This window comes from Centruroides vittatus, unplaced genomic scaffold (genome assembly GCF_030686945.1).
Source record: "Centruroides vittatus isolate TY-2023 unplaced genomic scaffold, ASM3068694v2 contig_10, whole genome shotgun sequence".
In the NCBI taxonomy this organism is placed as follows: Eukaryota; Metazoa; Arthropoda; class Arachnida; order Scorpiones; family Buthidae; genus Centruroides; species Centruroides vittatus.
In genome coordinates, this window is record NW_027120658.1 from 1,286,278 (window position 1) to 1,300,188 (window position 13,911).

The window sequence follows — 13,911 nt, forward strand, 5'->3', positions numbered from 1 at the left end:
CTTCAGACCCGAAAGTAATTACCAAGAAATCCGAAAATCGTAAGAGGAAGAACGTAGACGTGTGTGTTAGGAATACGGAAAAAGTTTCTACGATGGAAAAGGATGCAGTTACGAAAGATTCATCCGAACAATGTTCTTTACCGAAGAAATTGGAGAAAAGGAATTAGAAATATGTCAACGGTGAGTGAAAGATTTTTTCTTTAAAAGCTAGTGTAATTAGTAACTGCGCCGGTCGTCATGTTTATGAATGCGACGGAAGTGTCGCCATAGGGCTACCTAAGTAAACATTTGCCCAAAAAATACATTAAAAGCATTAGACTCCTTTTTAATTATTTTTAAAAGGAAAATTCTTGAACATTTTGAAATAAGAAAATTAAATTCGGAAGTAAAAATTAATAATAACCATGGTATGCAATACATCCCGCTTGGCATCAACTTTTAGCCAGCAGGGAAACCTATAATAATGTTTAAATACCCTGTAAAAGTGAGGTAAAAGTTCCTCGTCTTGTGTTTTATTTATACTTTAAATGTGTGCTTATGGTATGTCTTGTTGATTTTCATAATGTATTCGAAGATTTGAAAGCCAAATGTGTATTTAATAATTTAGTTTGTACACCAAATGCAAGTTTATCTTATTGTTTATATTGTAATAATTTTGTTGTTAAAATCAGGAATTTATTGTATTTTTGTTTTGTGCAGTTTAATACGTAACAACTGTATAACAACTGAAGAGGGATGATATGAGTCCGAAATGCATTCCACGTATAATACGAATGAAAAAATGATGATTTTCTAATCAAGCGATAATTCTTATCCCGTGTACAATAAGTCTGCTATTACAGCAAATGTCGATGGTCGTTAAAGAAACTAAGTTTTATTGGTCAGAAAAAGGAGGGCAACCGCTCAGAACGAGTTCCTCCCTACAAGAAAACGGGAATAGTCAACAATGGCGCTCAGAAGGAAATCCCACACTTCGTCATCGTGGTCGGTGTTCCTTGCAGATTCGTGATCGAATCTGTTACGTTTGTCTGCAAAAAGTTTATTATTTCTCTAAAAAGTACATAATATCATTTCATACAAAATCGTGTACAAACTGCTTAGCAACGAAACACCGACAATATTTTATTCATAATACGTCAGATACCATAAATAAATCACAAAAATCCATATTGATAATTTTCCATCTTACATTAATACAATATAAAGTTACAATCATTGTAATTTAATCTTGTAAGTTATTTACAGCAGTTATTTACAAAGCGAATGCCGCAAACATATTTCCAATGTCTAAAAAACGACTAAAATAAATAATAAAAAAAAGCTCAAAATCCAATATGCTAAAAAGAAGGTCGGTATAAGCTTAAAAACGTTGAATGGCATCTATTACATTCACAAAATTCTATAAACACCATTGCAGCACTCCCAAATATTCCTTCATAAAACGTTTCCTTTTTGTTTCAGTCATATCAAGAGTTAGCTAAAATAAACGAGGAAGTAGTAGAAAGTTATCACTAATACTGTATTCAATCTTTCTGCTTATAAAAATCTACTCATCTAGTTTTCTAAATACCTCGCTTAGCAAGAGCGATCAGCCAGTTTAACACGCAATCTTTCCTACCCCTAATTTTATAATTAATTTGACGTTGTACATTTTCCCATGTAACCTTTAAGGTCGATTTACACACAACAGTGACGTGCCGGCACAGTGACCGTTTGGTGCATAAACATCGATAAATATCACACATAGCCAATCAGAGTTTCATCTACTACACGTGATCTGTATTCTGCCAATCATACAAGTGTCGTATACGAAACTCTGATTGGTTTTGTGTGATATTTATCGATGCTTACTGCACTGTGCCGGCACGTCACTGTTGTGTGTAAATCGACCCTTATTGTCCATAATTCAGCTAACCAACCCCATACGGAGGTGGCAAGTGAATATTTATAAAAACATGAAATGTGGAACAACGAGAACATTTGTCATCTTTACGTATCCTATAAGTAGCTAAAAATTTTTTTGTAATTACAGCATTCGTTACTACATGCCAAGACATCTTCCTCAACCAGTCTGCAGCATATGTCCATATTCTTTTTCCAATAAGGCAAATTTTTTTTCATACCATCGGAAATAATCTGTGTATGAAATATTAGGCCAATGCATTGCTATAATATATTTTTCCCGATTTCAGGGGACCACAATCCACTAGTAATTATTCTTATTTGAGTTCTCCATTGTTTATATTTTTTGTTATTAACAATAAACGGGAACATCGACGTCCTACCTGTGACATCATTGCAGATGGGGCCAAGTATATCAGGGGTGGCCAACTTTTGTGCACATAAGATCTACTTTTTATCGTAAAAATGTGTCGCGATCGACTTGTTGTCATAGGCATAGTCTAAGTGGGGAGGGGGAAGTGTGAAATACATACTATGTTTATACACTGTTTCAGTACGAAGTGCACTCACTGCTTATGAGTCGAGTCATAACTGCATGCATACAGTTGCGTTCGGTTACAAATATAATACATTAAGTCAAGACAAGACATCGCTAGCGATCGACCAAAATTGGCTTGGCGATCGACCGGTCGAGCGCGATCGACTTGTTGGCCACCCCTGAAGTATATAATGCAATATATACGGCAGTGGGTGCTGGTTGGTTCTTAAAGTATTAACTAACAAAGAACACTAAAGAGAGTGGGCAAAAGCTATTACATTCCACACAGCCCACCCCCCGTTTACATAAATCGTGGTATTACGAAAACTAGTCATTATTTCAAATCACCTTTCTATATAAAATTAAAAATAATTGTTTCCAACTGTTTTTGTTCATCCTTATATTTTGTATATTGAAAATTTAAATAAATTATTCTGGGAACAAAAATTTTAGCGCTACCAACCCCCCTCTGGCATATATAACCATCTTTGGCCACATCTGTCCTATGCATCTTGCAATTTATTCTTCATTTTAGCAATATTTAATATGTGTCTGTCTCTACGGAAGAAGACGCCAAGGATTTCTAATGTGAAAGCTTTTTCAACGCTGTTATCGTCTATTAGTTCCCAGACGATATTACAATATTTTGATTTTTTTCCAATTTAATTTCGTCCCCGATGTATAACAAAAAAATATCTAGCCAATAAAAAATTTCATGAAACGAAGGTTTATTCACCACAAACATCGTTACGTCGTCAGCGTGACAGCTGTACTTCAAAGGATAACTCATCCCCGGTATATTTACAGGAGTAATGAAACCTTCATGATCAACCAAAGTGAGCCTTATGTTGAAATATACCGAGAAACAGAACCATGAACAGTGGACATCCCTGTCTAACACCGATCTCACAGGTAAGGGTACAAAATTCTTTATTATTTAATTACGAAATTAGAGCGGGTCTGATAATATATCAGGCTTACCCTTTCTACATCCCAATTATTACAACTCCAAAAAGTATTTTAAATAATATATCCCGATTTACAGTGTCGAAAGCTTTCTCGACATCCAAAGAAACCAAGGTGAGTGGACCAGATCTATACTTGTAAATTTCATGTGTTAATTTAATTGTTAACAGGTTTAGCTAAATACCATGTCCAGGCACCCCAGCACTTTGTAGCGGACTAATCTTATTTCCCAACTGTTTGAGAATACGTTTTGTCATAATAATAGCGTAAATCTTATAGTCGGCTGTTTAAGAGTGTTTAAGAGTCACGTACAGTCAAAACTTCACTAACTTTTTCTCAATAAAAACAATATTCCCCTTATTAAAATCATTACTAAAACATTAAAATTATACAATCGCTTCAAATAGAAGCTAAAAACTACTAAAATAAAATATTAATATTAAATTACTTGATATATTATCCAGTCCTGGCGCTGTTCCGACCCGTAGCTCCTTAATAGCATCCCTAACCTCCTAAAATATTATGATCAATTTGATCCGAAACATCGAAATCCCCAAAAACTAAAATATATTCCCATTTAAAATCATCCCCTTTTCTAAATTTAAAAAATTCAGAACATATTAAAAACTAGGGTTTCTCAAACGGGATCCCGGGATCCCAGCTGTTTTTATAACCCGGGAAATCCCGCAAATTTCTTAAAAGTTCACTTTTTTCTTACTTTTTTGTTAAGGTTGAGGAAATTTTTGCAAATAGAAAGTACAATTAACTCATAAACTGTCAGAATACATCTGTATTTATTAATTTTAAGCCCGCTTATTCGTTTTTAAAATTTTTGCTCGTTATGTCATTTCATAGATTGTCAATAATCAATATGTATTTGTGACAGGACTCCCGAAAATTCTTTACTTGTCTAAACCTGTAATATATGGAATAATTGCGCCAATGCCGTCTTAGTTTTAACTATGCCAGTAGCTTCAATAACTGCATTATGCCAGGTTGTGCAAATTGGGCAAGGATACAAACGAGTACGAAGTCTGCAAGTATAACGTTTTTCTTCATAAACCTGATTATTAAAGCCAAACGAATTGCCGAATTATCCGGCTATAAGCTCGATGCTGCTATTAAAGCAGCCGAGGCTGACAAATCAAGAATATTAGAGCGCAAAAGAAGTACTACAATCTCGAAAACGAATTAGAAATCTTCCAGACTACAGGTGAAAAAACACATAACATCTGTCTTCTTTTAAATGCATTAAAGACGATTCCACTCACATCAATTGAATCGGCAAGGGCATTCTCGTTAGCAGGATTCTCATTACTAAAATAAGAATCAGATTGAGTGATGGAAGTATTGGCCATCTTTGCTTTTTAAAATCTTACAATATATTATTGTAAATTTTTCTAATAATATGTTTTATTTAAAAAACGAAAATTATTTTTTAAGATAGAAGTTTGATTTAAGTTCATTTTTTTAAAACTTTCAACTCAATCTAAGCATTTTTTGTTGTTGTTGTCGTCGTCGTTGTATGCAGTTTCCAGCAAACTTTAATAAATTTTTTTCTATTTGTGAAAATTTATACGTAATTCAAAGGTAATTTTTAATGTATCTTACACAGCATTGTTAATATGATTTTGGAGGTTGCAGAACATATTAAATTACTTTTTAAAAATGAAAAATAGCTTGAAATCGAATGATATAATTATATATATTAAAAATAATTAATTATATTCCGGGAAACAGTTCAGTTTTTTCCCGGAATCCCGGGTCAAGCAAAAGACCGGGAAATGAGAAACCCTATTAGAAACTTTATAAATTTCATCACAACTTACGACCCGATCTCCTTTTTTTATTTCCTTTTACTTCCTTTCTTTTTGTCTATGTTTAGGGAATAGAATTTTCACACGTTCTCTACCAGTTTTATTTTAATTACAAAATGGATTTGTTAAAAACTGTCCTCTTTTATCTTCTAATAATGAAGCTATCTCTCTCTGTATTGCATCGATTTCAGCCCATATCTGTTGTTTTTGTTATTTTTAATTATTAATTTCGTTAATTTCTTTTGCAATACTTTAATTGTCGGAACGTAGTGACGACTAATACTTGACTTCGTGCATTCCTTGTCCGCAGAATAACTCTGGAATGAGTTGTCCGATCTTGATGAAATTTTCTAGGACGACTCATCATCACTCAAGGATGAACTGATTAAAATTTCAACTTTCAAAAATGATCCATTTTTGTAGAACTGGATATAGGTGTTTTTCTTCAGTATGGATCATTTTTGAGAGTTGAAATTTTAATCAGTTCATCTTCGAGTGATGATGAGTCGTCCTAGAAAATTTCATCAAGATCGGACAACTCATTCTAGAGTTATTTTGTTGACAAGGAATGCATGAAGTCAAGTCGCTTCTGCACGCATGTGTAGAAGCGCCATCTGGTGGTTGGAAAATATGACAAGCATTAAAACGGTAATTTTGAAAGGTAAATGTTGTCGCTAACTGGACACACAACAAATATAAAGAATCTTTATAGAATAATAAGTTTAAACAAGTCTTCTTTTTAAAACGTGGAGCAGTAGCGATCAATATTGATGGCTTTACAATCCATTCTCTCCTTCGTCTTCCTATCGTTAGTACGAAATTTCGATCTCTAAATGGAGAAGCTGCGCAGAGATTCCAAATTGAGATGAAGTCGCTCAAATTCATCATCATAAAATGTCAATGATTGGTGCAAGAATGCTTTACATGATCGAGAGAAGATTGAGAGAGATAAACCCCGAGAAAGATAAGCCTTTTAGTGGATTCTTTATCTATTTGTTTGGTGATTTTCGTCAGCTTCCTCCTGTTAAAGACACTCCTCTCTACTCGAGTTTTTTTACGATGTAATGTCCCAACAAGGTAGATTCGCATTTGATTCTTTTGAGAAGTTCATTGAACTTAGTAATTCTCATAGACAAAATAGCGCAGATAGTTCCTTCACGGATGTCTTACAACATCTAGCTTCGGGTGATTTCTCTGATACAGATCTGAACATTCTGACGACAAGAAATCGAGCCTATTAATCCAGAGATGAACTTGATCAGTTCCAAACGGCAGTAGAGCTATAGCCAACAAACGAGCAAGTTAAACAAAGCAATGAAGACTACTTGCAGTCAACTGGATGCTCTTTTGCTTATATAGCAGGGGTGGGCAAGCAAGAGTTCAGTGGGAGCCGAAATGTAGGTTTTGCAAAATGCATGGGAGCCGCAGTTCTGTACTATCGTGGTGGATAGTATGGTAAGGCCGGAAAGGATAGCACTTTCAGCAAGAGCCGCATGTAACTCAAAAACAGCCGCACTTGCCCATGCCTGTTATATATCATCTGAAAACACTCCAGATATTGCCCTGCCTTCGTCCAAAGATGACTCAAGCTCTTGGTCTCTCGGTCCCTCCAAGTTTTTGAATCTCTCAGTTAATGCCAGAATCATTCTGAGAGTCAACTTATCTTTCTCGGTAATGCATACGCGGGGCCGAGAAATGTACTTTTGTACCTAAATAAAGAATGTAAAAAAAAAAGTCAACTTATGGGTGTAAGGAGGTCTCGTCAATGGTTCACTAGGAACTATACGCTACATTATATATGTTCCTAATGTTCGCCCTCCAGCTCTTCCTCTGTTTATTTTAGTGGAATTCGATAGCTATCAGGGACCTTTCATGTATGATAATCTGTTTCCAATAATCCCCATAACACGCACTTCGAACGATGGCAGTATATTGCCATCTCGTAGACAGTTTCCCCTTACCTTAGCGTACTCGATGACTATACATAAATCACAGGGATTAACTCTTCCAAAAATAAAAATAAATATAGGGAAAAAAGAAACAGCTATCGGTCTTATCTATGTTACATCGAGTACAGTGAAAAAATAACTGGCATAGTATTTTTAAAGAGTTACAATAAAGATCGCTACGAGTCAATCTGTAAGTCCAAGGCCCAAAGTGATATGACAGAATTTCGTGAGACGTTGGCATAGCAATTAATTAATGGCTTATTCTGATCTTATATTTGTACCTTTAAATGGTCCAATAGAAATCAAATATATTGTTGAGAACGAATGATTCTTTGTTTCTTTTTTCCCTCATAATCTAGAACAGTGGTTCCCAATTAATTTTTCCTGCGTACCACTTCAAGAAAGAGCTCAAACTCGCGTACTCCTTATAGCAGAAATTCATATTAATCCATACTAATATGTAAGATTTGGACTGGTGTAGACTGGGCTTAAATATCCCACTTCACTGACACCAGTGTAGGATTTGCCGACTTTCAAGGGGGTTACAATTAATCCCGCGTCAGAATGAGCCCAAGGGAACCCGCGTATGTGGGCGGTTGCGAAGGAGGCAAATGAAAACAGGTGTTTACATGCGAAAAACCGTTTATTTGAACGAATTCATCGAGTAGACTATACCAAACCTCGGCGATCTTCCGAAACGTGAGAGTTCGGTTGGTTAATCGTAATCCAGTCCCAGGCGGACGAGAAGGGCCGTTGGGCGATGGGGGCGATCGGAGATACCCAGAGATGTCTCGAGTGATGGGGTCGAGCGGAGGTACACAGATGTTCTGGGCGATGGCACTATACACACCGTCGGCTTAATCCATAGGAGACAGTTCTTAATTCGGAAGAGACTCCCCTTCGACCTTGAAGTTCCAGTTTTTATATGTTTTTCTCGTGTACTATCCACCTTTCAGATTGGTCCCTCGTCTCTTCCCTCGCTTTCCGATTGGTCTCCCCTTTATTTCCAAGCGCAAAACGAGACCATGTCGGGTCGCGGGAGAGGTCCGATTCGAGGTGTCTATTTGACACCCTTTGTCGACTATGCTCGGAGATTGTTGATAGAACCACAACACCTGCTCTCATAATTTGATCCGTTGTTTATAATTGATGTCATTTTGGAATTCTAACGATCACGCGATATCTTTCTATCCCTCCAATTTTTCCCTTTTTCTGAAATTGTTTTCCTAAGTTGAATTTTTTCTTTGAGTACTTGTGTTAAACTTATACCTATTTGTGAGCGCGTGTGTCGGAGTTCTACCTTTGGGTTGAACATTAACAGGTCGTTTAACACGCGTTGGCGTCGTCCCGAGACTCGTTGTTTACATTTTTTGTTTTGATCACGAGTTTTTTTTCTCTCTCTCTCATATAATTTATCGTTATTTTTTTCACAAAATTCTGCATTTTTGCGATTTCGGACCTCGTTTGGGTCCTCACAAATATTATAAATTCGAAGGTAATTCCGCCTGTCTGTTACCTTTTCACGTCTAAATCGCTGAACAGGTTTTAATAAAATTTGGCACTGAGATAGCTTACATGTTGGAGATGGACATAGGCTACATTTTACTGCGAGAAAATATCTTACTTCCACGAGAATCAATTCTTCTCTCCAATATTTTTTTTTTTTTTTATTATTTCAAGAAAAAGATCGATTCTAGCCCGATTTAAAAGCGAGATGTCGCAAAAGCGATTATTAAACTCAGTGAAGTCTCATTATACTCTGCGAGAAGTCGCGTTGTCGCGCGCGAGAAATCACAACGACAAAAATTTTCAAAATTAATTTCGCGAACACAAATTGTGTTAATTGTACAATTTTTGTTTCTTGCGTAAAAATTTCATTTAGGTATTGTCACAAATGCATTTTTTTGATGAAATTTCGAGAATATTTTTAGTTATAAATAAACGAATTTGTGCATTCGACATCATGTTGTAAATTGCTGAATTTTTGAGGGGCCACCCATTATTTTTTTGATTGCTTCATCTCATGCATTTAAATTTTAAATCGACCGATTTTAGATTGCCGCGCTTACCCCTTCATGCAATTTCGCGTACCCCGAAGGGTACGCATACCACTAATCGGGAACCATGGATCTAGAAAATAAAGGTGCGAGCAGCTTCGTTCCGACTACACACTGATACAGCGTTACTTAACTAGTTACATAAATTATGCTTGCAATTCTTCTGTTCCGTTAATAAATTCTGCAAGACAGTTCGATTGACGTTCTTTTGTGAATCTTCATTTAGATGAGATTATTGCACCACCTGAGCGATGCCGAATGGTCTGATTTTAGTCTGAATTGGTCTGAATGGTTCGAAAGAAATGTCTTTGAGTTCCAAACTTATTTTATCGGCAAAATAGTGAGGAGTGGGAACGATGTACGGAACGCTAGTATTAGCGAGCTCCGGGGCCGTCGATCTCGCAGACCGTCAACGAGAGACCGAGCGAAGACATTTAACGTGGCTTTCCGACTTTACCGGACTCTCTTTTCAAGAATTGTAACGACAAGGACATAAAAACTTTTGTAAGAAAACTTTCAATATTTCATTAAATGGGAAAAAGTGAACGGTAAGCCCGTCTCAGCGTTTATTTTATGCCCACGCACGATCGTCAGGACTTCTCAACCGTCCCAACAATCGCACACATTCGGCAGACTTTACACTGTTAAATTCACTTCTTCCTGTATCTTCTTCCACAGTTTTTCATTAGTCTGTTCACCGGATACCTCTTTTTCAGGTTCGTCTTGTAAAGTTTCATCTCCAAAGCATTCAGCCATCAGTGTTTTGAAATTCTGAGATAGACATCGTCTGTCCAAAACGCCATTTGAGAACTTTATAAATAGTCCCCAATGACCAGAAAAAACTGAAAAATGTTCGTTACGTTAACGGTTAGAGACCTACACACACCCGTACGACATCGGTAATAACTGACGTATTTAATTAAGTAGAATAGATCACATTTAAAAAACATTAGAAATCACATCACCATTCTTACCTTCCGGGTAGCATTATTTACACGTCATCCAATCTTATTCGCTATAAGCTGACTCACATACAAGCAAACCTAAAACCATTAAATTAATTTTTATTGGTCAAAAAAGGGAACCACTCAGAACGAGTTTCCTCCCTCCCGACTTCCTAAAAGAAAGCGGGAACGGTCATCAATGGCCGGCCATCTGCCACAACAGGCAGTCAGCCGACCCGCTTCGCGCTCAGAAGGAAACTCCACACCTCGTCATCGTGGTCGGTGTTGCTTACAGATTCGGTCGCGAATCCGTCAAGTCTACTTCAGAAATGATCCCTTGAAGTATGATCTTGACTAAAATCTCTCGCGACCTTCTCCTCGTTCTACCACCGATTCTTCTACCTCCGGTGTCGCTGCCTTTCGGGCTCTAATTCTCCCTAGCCCAGAAATTTATTAGAAAATACGGAAGAAAATCGAGTCCGAACACTTTCACGCCTACGACTTTTATAAAATATGTTTTGGTATAATTTTCGGTTTTTCCGTAATTAACCAATAATGCAATTTTCGGCGTTTTTAAGGTAGAGCAGAGAATCGGGAGAGTTAGCGTTTATAGTGTTTACGGCTACGATTATCGATTACGATTTATGATTATTTACGAATGTCGTTTTGGTTATTTGTAAAGACCTAGAAGAAAAGGTGCAATAACGTTGTTATAAACAGTACCTGTATTCATAAAAGGGAGCTTAATATCGACTACATAAACGTTTAAGTGAGATGCGTAATGCAGTTCCCGTGTGGTCTAGTGGTGAGGATACCTGGCTCTCACCCAGGAGGCCCGGGTTCGATTCCCGGTACGGGAAGTAATTTTTCCGGTTTGTATAGTTATTTGTTGATGGGTGAAATCTGCCATATTTTCCGTTTGCGCTACTTATTACGAAAGTCCGTGTGTCTCTCACAAACGTGCGTCATGCAAATATCGGCAGCGCTTGAGTTTTCCTTTCCTCCGACTTGTGGAAAGGCGTTATTCAATTTCGGAATTGTCTGTTAAGAAACGCGATGTTTTGACATTATGGTACAATTGGTACGTTCATAAAAATTGATACGATTAGCGCAAATGACTTTCTATTAAAATAAATATTTCGATATTTAGAATGTTGACCGTTTTAATAATAAATTACTAGAGTTGTCCGAGCGTGTTAAAATTTTTCGATATTTCGGATTAAAGTTTATTAGATTCCCATTCGATAGTTCTGACGCATCACACCACTGGTCATTGGAAGCCATACCGGGCTTGAATTTATCAGATCTTATTCTCTTAGGCACTGACACTCCAGTTGAATGTTTGACTTAAGCCTTCCGGGGGTATTGTCAAAGTCTATATATTTCAGTGGCGTGCCGTCATTGGAAGCGATGGAAGCGCCGATTCCACCTTCCAATGACCTTCCCTTGTATTTTATAAAATATAAATTTTCATATTTTAACGTACTTTGAATTAATTAAAATTAATATTTTATTATAACTGCATTATGTATCTTTTACAAATTTCTATACTACATGTGAAAAAAAAAAAAACGATAAGATTGCTATTGTATATTCGAATAATTCGGTGGCGGAAGGAATGTCGAAACCGGGTCAGTTTCCAATCCGCCAGATTATATAGGCATTGTTACATGCGGTTTACAGAGCACCAACCTCACCCGGTTTAGCTGGTAGAAGCGACACACGCGTAAAGAGTCCGACTTTATATCCCGGAGCGGTTGTGGGCTGTTAGCCGCCTGCTAGATATTCGGCCACCCTCGCCCGATTATGTGAATCATGAGCAGACTAGATCAACGGCGGACAGCCCGCGGGCCAGCTACGGCTGGCGAAAAGTTTTTATCCGGCCCGCGAGATCTTTAATAGATTATTAAATTGGAAAAATAACTAATTAATAGTTATTTTTCCAATTCTTTGTAATTTTCGAAAACGATAAGAGAAATAAATGTAGTAATTAACTTTTTATTTATTTATTTCATATTTGCAGACTTAAAAAATTACAAGTCACCAGAAAGCGTCAATTAACTACTACGGCCCGCAGAAAAAACGTAAAATTTATTCTGGCCCATGTTATAAAAACGGTTGCCCACCCTAGACTAGATTTATAACTTAACCCAACCGATAGGAATTTACTGGCATGTTTTTATGATAGTTCTGTATAGTTGACAGGAGTTTTAAAAAAATCCATTAAAATATTTGATACATTTATTCCGTGTTTATTCCGCTCTCCCATCTTATATTACTTACGGATTTCGATGTTAAACCGGTGATATTACGATTTAGTATGTCCCATCTGTAAGGGGATGCAGAAAAAACGTGTACAATTGTAGTACAGTGTTAAAAATTAACTGTTACTTTGGCTGCATCATTTACAACCAAATTTAATGAATGAGACATACAATGGTACAAAAAAAGCTCTAGAATTTATTTTCCTTAAATTTACGATTTATGTATCGGTTGTCATAAAAATTTCTTTCCACTTCTTTCCCGAGACTACAGATATTCGAGTACAAAGTAACCGGTTTCGACTTATTTCTATTTAAGAAGTAGTTAAATCAGTGGCGTGCCGTGACATTTGATGATAGGGAAGCTGTTTTTCTGTAAGAAGCCGACTTCCAGGGGCAATTAGTTAATTGCGCGTCAGTAATGGTCTAGGGTCCATTCGTACGTGCGTGGTGGCGGAAGAGAAAGACGACAAGTATCTGATAAAAACCGTTTATTTTAACATAAAATAAACATACACTATGTACAAAATACTTTGCTTTAAGACAATCAACCGTTCGGACGTCCTGGGAGTCGATGTGGGTTTTTTTTTTTTTTTAACTCTTTCCGCCCTGTGGGCACTAAGAGGGCCTCTTTTAGAAGGCCCATTATGGGTTCGGCCAGGCCCACAATGGGGCGACCGGTGGTGAGGGACGGGCGTCGATGTGGTTCTTCGATGGTCGATCGAAGGTGGCCCGGGGACAGTGGCGTTGACAAGTCTGTAGGGCACGGGGAGACTTCCTCTGTTGGAGTCGGGGACATGGTCTAAATCCGAAGTGGCACGGGTTAGAGGTTGGCACAATAGACGAGAAATTTTTTTTCTTTGCGCGTTGACACACGGCGTTTTGGTTATTCGGAACGTTAACCGAGTGCCAGGTGTCCTCGATCGTCGGGATTATATCAATCTCCGTTCTTTCTTTCGTCCATTTGATTGGTCATTCTCTCCAATCACGCTTCCCGAGTGGTCGGTCCCTGGTTACTAAGCGTAACGAGACTCTTACCTGGAGCACGAGAAAAGTCAAAATCGAAGACGAATTCGATTTTCCACCGATCATAGGACGACTTCCTTCCGCGATTTATAGTTTCTGCCTGGCAGTTTGATATAAAAATGGGTGTCCGACTACAAACGACTTTTACCTATGTTTTTTTTAAACTAATAAATTATTCTCTAAATTAACCGTTTTTTCGCGTCTTTTGTGACGGGTCAGATCTGTCCAGTACCTCACATTTCCATAAAAGTTTTAAACAAATATTGGAAATGACAAATAAACAATTTATGTATTTTAGTTCTAAAATACAAATCATACCTACATAATACAAATTGATACGATACAAACAATGATAGAAAAACTTGTTTTTTTAATTTTTTATAAACTAACTCTATTCGGCGATTTTTTCCGCAAAGTCGTTAACTACTTTATCATAAAAGTCGTTGGTCGT

General features: G+C 37.1%; 2 non-coding genes across 2 annotated transcripts; one reads left to right on the top strand and one right to left on the bottom strand.

Moving 5' to 3' along the window:
* Positions 1 to 10,312: 10,312 nt before the first annotated feature.
* On the bottom strand, positions 10,313 to 10,525 carry LOC136981927 (small nucleolar RNA U3). Its single transcript, XR_010881812.1, has one exon. It is a non-coding gene; the product is annotated as a small nucleolar RNA U3 (small nucleolar RNA).
* Positions 10,526 to 10,961: 436 nt separating this feature from the next.
* TRNAE-CUC (transfer RNA glutamic acid (anticodon CUC)) lies at positions 10,962 to 11,033 on the top strand. Its single transcript has one exon. It is a non-coding gene; the product is annotated as a tRNA-Glu (tRNA).
* Positions 11,034 to 13,911: the final 2,878 nt, after the last annotated feature.